Source organism: Hipposideros armiger, unplaced genomic scaffold, assembly GCF_001890085.2.
Source record: "Hipposideros armiger isolate ML-2016 unplaced genomic scaffold, ASM189008v1 scaffold_5, whole genome shotgun sequence".
NCBI lineage: Eukaryota > Metazoa > Chordata > Mammalia > Chiroptera > Hipposideridae > Hipposideros > Hipposideros armiger.
Window position 1 is genome coordinate 9119525 of NW_017731355.1, and position 6973 is coordinate 9126497.

A 6973-nucleotide genomic window follows, 5' to 3' on the forward strand; every position below is an offset into this window, starting at 1 on the left:
GTCCTCCACAACTAGACTGAAGAACAAAAGGACAGCAACTTGTCTGTTCCCCTTCCCCTGATTCCCCAGCACTGTTCCCATCCCCCAATTCCCCAATAAAAATCTTTAAAAAAACAACAACAACTAAGCAGTAACAACAAGCCATGTTAAACTTACGTGTTTAATGAAATGGTTGACCTAGTTAGCATCTGCAGCCTCAACCTGCGCATCTGGGCAATAGGTTGTTTGCTATATTAAAACTACCTCACAGCCTACATCACTGCTTTGTAAACTCTTAAGAAAACTAAGTACCAGGCTATGAATGACTGGGCAAGGTGTAACGGCTAGAAGGTACCCAACTAAAAAACCCTGACAGTGTGATTAAAAACAGAACAGCAAGAGAGGAAGAGGGAAACTAGCAGACTCCTAGGCCCAATCTCCAGAGAGTTCAATCTAGTAGATTTGGGACTGATAAATCTGCATTTAGAAAAAAAGCTGTCATCATCAAAAAATTCAAACCTACAGAAAACTATTGCAAAAAAACCTCCCTATATCCCATTACTTAAATTGAACAGTTATTCATATTTTGCCATATTTGCTTCATCTCTTTTTTAAAGTATTTTTAAAGCAAATCCTAGCATCATATTTCACACTAAACACTTAAGTATGCATCCTTAAATAAACCTGGCATTTTGTTATATAACCAGATGCCATCATCACCATTATCACACCTAACCGAATGCCTTAGCCTTCAAAACTTTCCACTTATCTCCAAAATGTCTTCTTACAGTTGGTTAATTGGAATCCAGATCCAAACAAGTTCCATACATTCCATTTAGTTATTATATAAGTTAATGTTATTCTTTTAATGAAGAATCCCCCTTTCACATGAAACCACCATTAACCAGAGAATGCCCCAATCAGGCTGGCTTTTAGGCTTTCAGAAGACAATTCAGATTTGGAATGGGTCATAGATATTCCTTTTTCAATATATTTCTATGTTCCATGTGTTTACCAGTCTGGGTCCTTATGGGAGATATTAGCAAGACAGGATATGGGTGAGATAGAAAGAGCTGCCTGGGCATGTGAACTTTAGATAGGCAAGAAACTCTACTCCTAAAGCAACTGCTAATCTTCTGGGCCATCTTTCCCCATAATGTTTTACGAAATATTCCTGTGACTAACAGTTTTTCTTTTCAAGCAGCTCGGGAAATACCCCATACAGCATCCCCCTCTTGGAGGCTCATAATGCACACTGAATACATTAAATGCTCTTTGGTGCTGCACACATTTCATTCACTGTTTCCCAAACTTACGGAATTGGGTTTTTCCCCTACCACAGATCGCCTGTTAACATCTCTTAGAACACAATTGGGTAAGTGCATTGATTTATGCTACTATTAGTACTGATTTTAGTAGGTACACCAATAAGAAAATACCTTGTAAATCTGGCAAATACCTTGTAATCACTTTTGCTGTTTTTTTCCTCACTCTTAGATCCAGTGGTATAAAACTGGTATTTTTATTTCCAAAGATAAATGCTATTAAGTACATGATATGAGCTGAGTAACAAGCTACTGCCAGAGTCAGGATTTAATTTAAAGCCCTAAAATTTGAAGATTTAATTGGTAAGAATCCAAATAATCCCCAATTACCAGAATTTGTGTTGGCTGTTGTTAGAGAAAAAAATAATTTCACAGTATATGACTCATGTTTTCATCACCTATCCCCCATCCTTCTTACCACATTTCCAACCTAATCATGAACAACCCCTAACTCCATGCTCTAAGGAATAGAAGAACTAAAGGGAAACAGTGCCGTTTCTCTCGAAACTAGACATCCTAAACATGAGCTGTCACTTTTTCTTTCATGATGACCATATAAACATTTATGAAAAAAAATGAGGTAAGAGACATATAAATATTTTTCAAGGCAGAGTTTAAGGAGGCCTCCACTGGGGAACCCAAAAGTGTTTCTTTGAGACACTTCCTCCAAGTGCCCTGTAACTCCTTCTAAATGTCCTACTCTGTCTATGTTCTGCTGTGACCGCCACCACGCAGGGATGCCAGGTGGTGGTGGGTGGAATGACATTAGTCAAGATTCCGCTTACCCAAAGGAAGCAGAATGATTACTCTAAAAATGTGCCAGTTTAATTCTGGAAGCTTGTTTCTCACCCTTGGTGGTTAAAATGTCTCTGGATTTTCTCTGCACTCTCTGGGCGGGTGCTCAGAATGAATAATATTTTCTCAGCTGGGAGAAAATCAAAATGCCTTTTCAGTAAGCGGGACTAGAACTCCTCCCCATTCCTCCTAATGCTGCCGGTTTGAGTCTTAGTCCCCAGGGTTCGAACTCCGTGTACGCATATGGCACCAAAGTGTGGAAATAGAAGCCCTGTACCACAAGATAGCTGTCGGCAGTATAGTTTAGGTATAATAATTGACCATGATAAAAATCTCCTTGTTATATTTTCTCATTAGTTAACATTCACGTTAACTTTTATCCCCCTGTTCATTAGAATTGTCCTTTGTGTATTTCTTCTCAGTTGGCATAGTGAAATAAAATTGAACTCAATGACCTGGGCTTGAATCCCAGCTTCACTTATTGTGTGACCTTGTACAATTCCCCTAACCTGTCTGAACCTTCACACCTTCACCTGGGAAATGGTGATTATAAAATTATCTCAAGGATTATAAGAATTTCATATGAAAAATATGAAAATGCTTCTCTCATACTCAGTATGAGGACAGCTGACAAATGTTGGGTTCTTTGCATTCTTCTCCTCTGCCTGCATTACTTATCACTCAATCCCATCATTTTGGGGAAGAAGATCAAGAATAAATGACCTCCCTGAATTTATTTGTTTGCTTGCTTTTGTTTTGTTTTTTTAAATAACACCATGGGCCCTGAGAGGCTTCTCCTTAAAGGGATCTGCTTCAGTTTGCTGGAGCAGAGGAGGAGCTGTACAGGAGAGGCAGCTGGCCAGTTGGCTGGAGGGAAAAGACTCCCTTAGCACCAAGCCTCAACTCCCACCCACAAGTAAGTGCTAGTTTTTGTTTTTTTTGTTTTGTTTTATTTATTCTAATTGGCCAAACAAGAAACAGCAGCTAAGCATCCCTTTTCTGTGTATGCAGATATCAAAGGGCCAGTTTCACGTTGATAAGTGGACTCTTGTGACTGTAGAATGCTTATGATCCTCCTGAATGGATATAATTAAAAAGACAGACCACAGTAAGTGTTGGGAAAGAGGTGGAGAAACTCTAACCATCTTACATTGCTGATGGGAATGTAAAATACTTTTACACTTGGAAAAATAATTTGGTAGTTTCTTAAGTTAAATCTACCATCCCACTCAGCAGTTTTGCTCTTAGGAATCTGCCCAAGAGAAAGGAAGAGATATACCTATACAAAGGCATATATGAATGTTCATAGCAGCATTATTTATAACAGCCAAAAGATTAGAAGCAATTCAGATGTCTATCAGTTGGTGCATGGACAATGAAAAACTACTCAGCAATAAAAAGGAACAAACTACTGATACAAACTTCATAGATGAAACTCAGACACATTATGCTAAGTGAAAGAAGCCAGATGCAAAGGGCATATCGTATTCCCTTCAAATGTACAGAAAAGGCAAATCTATAGAGATAGAAAGCATATTGGTGATTACTTGGAACTGGGGGCAGGAATGGGGATCAACTAAAAACAAGGGTAAGAGATCTTTGTGGGGTGTTGGAAATGTTCTCAAACTGGATTGTGGTAATGATTACACAGCTCTATTAATTTATTTAAAAGTCATTCAGTTGTACATTTAAATAGATAGATTTTATGGTATGTCAATTACACCTCAATAAACTTTAGAAAGCATGCTTATTGTTGTATAATTCATGAGATGATTTCCATATCAAAAGAAGTATTCAGAGGTTGTGGAGGATATCACAATCAGGCTGTATTCCTGGGAATGTCTGGCTTTCAGCGCAAATATTCCTTATTCTGTGACTCTGACAGTAAACAACCCCAGTGCTCCATGTTCTCAGTTGTGTAAGGCATGGAATAGCGAGTGAAGGGGATTGGATGATGGCAGCCACTGAGGGCGCAGTGAGAAGACGAGCAGCCAGAAGCTACTTCTGTTCATCACGGTCAGCAATGGAGATATCGAGGACACTTGTATGACCTGATCTTTTGAGAACCAGGACCCAATATATTTATGCTGCCATTCGCTGTCTTGACCCAGTCTCTCTTTGCCCCACCCTCTCCCACTTCTGCTTTCTCTTGATTTCCAACCCCCTCTGGGCTGGGCTTAGTCTCTCAGTATCTGTGCATCAGAGTATTCTAGTTGACTAGATCTTCTTCTGAAGCGTCTTAACCCCTGTATGCAACAGTTCAAACCAAAGAAAACCCTATCTTTCAATAATTATTTTTCAGTTACTTATAAAGCTTCTGTCCAGGTCTCATTCACAAATGAAAACCTGAGCAGTTAAGATTATTCATTTGCAGTTTACAATATTGAAAAAAATGAATACGGGTGAGAATCTCAAAGAACAGTAAAGGCTGAATAGTTCAGGACTTGATTGAATTATTCAGAAAACTGAATAATTTTCTCTTTCACTTGACCCAGTCCCAGGATCTCAGAGTAAAACTATCAAGATAGAGGGAGCACTGTTATCTTGCAGATAAATGTGATACACCCCTAATCCTGGTGGCTGCAATTCTACAAGCATATAAAAATAATCAGAAAGTCTGTGAATCAACTGAATTATCAGGTAATTTGGCAGGCAGTACTTATTTAAAATGAAAGCCTATTTAAAATCTTTTTAAAACTGAAAATGCCCTTCCAAACCTATCTGCCAGTTAAATAATTTGGATTTTGAATTATATGGGTTTTTTTTTCTATAAGAAGCTTATAGTACTTTACAAATAATAGCTAATAATTATTGAGTTCTTGTGATGTTCCAGGTACCGTATTGAATCTTCACAATGACCCTGTGAGATAGGAACACTAATTACCCCCATTTGACAAATGAGAAAAGTAAGACATAAAGAGGTTCTCTGTTCAGTGTGACAGTTGATAAGTAGTAGCACAGCCAGGATTCAAGCCCAGGTCTTTCTGACTCCAAGCCAGTGTCTTCAATCACTACACTAGTCATCTATTTAGACCTCATGGTAATACCTTTTAAAAACTGTCACCCTTATTTTTACAAATGGGGAAACCACAAGGGGGCAAGGACATATGACTCATTCAAGAATAGGTAACAAGTCAGTTCTTTGTAGATTTCTGTCCTTGAGCCATACAGACCTTGTCTTCAGTGCTTTATAAAATAAGTTGTTCACCAGGTTATTATTATGACTCTTGAAGAGAACTCTCTTCTTTTATAGGGTACTCACCTGAATTCTAGCTACAGGTTCTCTCAACAGCCAGAACATTTCAGATTCATCATTTGCTGGAGTAGCTGAAAATAAAAGGACCATATAAATCTGAGTTTAGGTTAGAGCTAATTAAGTAGCAATTATGTTGGTTTACACTTAATGAACAGATTTTGGCATTAGTTCCACTGAGGAAAACACAGAGGAGGTTATGGATCCAGAACATTATCACATGTGATATCGGTTGGGGTGGGGGAGTGGGCTGGAGGAGGGGGGTTGTCACTTTGTGAGGGGTGAAAAGTATAACTGTCGTATTGTTTTGTACACCTGAAACTAATAATGATAAAAAAAGAACATTACCACATGGTGGATATAAAGCATATATTTTAACTAAAACCAGTCATTTGACTCAAGGTAAATGGTTATATATTAAATGCCTTTAAAATCTCTGTTTGGTATGTTTCAGAATTGTTTATCTTCTTCATCTGACATCAGGCCAGAGTACTAGAGAAGACTGACAGATCATGAGAACAGAATGAATGATTTGCAGAGGAATATACTCAAAAACCTTTCATTATGAAGATGTGGCTGCTGCTGTATTCACTGTGCAGAAAACCCCAGGCCTGCCCTCAGGATGGTAAGTAAAGAAAAAGTCACACAGACAAGCCTGTGACACACTGCAACATTTTCCCTCTAGAATTCTCCCATCACAAGTTCTAATAATGTTACTCAATAATTTTATTTTCCTTTAATAAGAGAAATCTCAACACCCTTTAATCTGTTTGACAATCTAATACAAAATAATAATTTTTCTGGGTCTTGGTACGTAACCAATAACAACTTCCATTTATTGAGAACCTACTAGAGAAAGCACTGTACTTGGTATTTCACATTTATCATTTCTAATTCTGACAACTTGGCAAGTTAGGGCTTTTTATTGCTATTTACCAGAAAACAAAAAAACAAAAAGGAAGCCAAGGGAGATTAGAAAATTCTGTCTGACTTGATATTCATGTGCTTTCCATCCTGCTATCTTGCTCTTCATCAAACCTTGGAGTACCACCAAAAATTAGATGATTTTTTTGGGCTGTTTGAGCAAACATTCATCAGTTGCCTATTCAATGCCTAATATGAACCTAGGATATCACAACTCCCCAGAATAAGACGCAAACCTTGTTCTGTGGTTTATAAGAGCTCAAAATTCAGGAAAGAGAAAAAGAGTAGAATTAAGTTCTACGAAGAACAATTCAGACAGTGTTAGGGGAATTGAGAGAAGGACACAGTGATGAGCTGATGAGAATGGGGGAAGCCTTCTCAAATGAAGTGAGCCCTGGGCAGAGAAAAGAGGAGGAAGGAGCATTCTACAAAGTCCTGGAACTCGGAATGAGCACGTTACATCAAAAAACAGTGAGGAAATCCACCTGGTGGGTGTGGTGGGGTCTGTTCTAGGAAGCAAAAGTATTTGAATGCTCTAGTGATTTACTCTATGGCAGCTCATCGTGACGCTAAAGAAATTACATTCTAGTCAGGGTCTAGGGAATATCTATCCAGGTACTGCTTCCTGTCATGGGTAGAAATATGTCTATTTTTTTTGCCATCATTAAGAAGAAAGGAAGGAAGGCAGGCAGGCAGG

At 38.4% G+C, this 6973-nt stretch overlaps 1 long non-coding RNA gene across 2 annotated transcripts in view; it reads left to right on the forward strand.

Moving 5' to 3' along the window:
• The first annotated feature begins 2772 nt into the window (after nt 1-2772).
• Nucleotides 2773-6973, forward strand: part of LOC109384369 (uncharacterized) — a 12009-nt gene continuing 7808 nt past the window's right edge. The window contains exons 1-3 of one of the 2 annotated variants that reach the window (XR_002124386.1): nt 2773-3015; nt 3111-3207; nt 5807-5977. This is a non-coding gene — a long non-coding RNA (uncharacterized LOC109384369). The remainder of the gene's footprint in view (nt 3016-3110; nt 3208-5806; nt 5978-6973) is intronic. The other variant, XR_002124387.1, reaches the window with a different exon arrangement.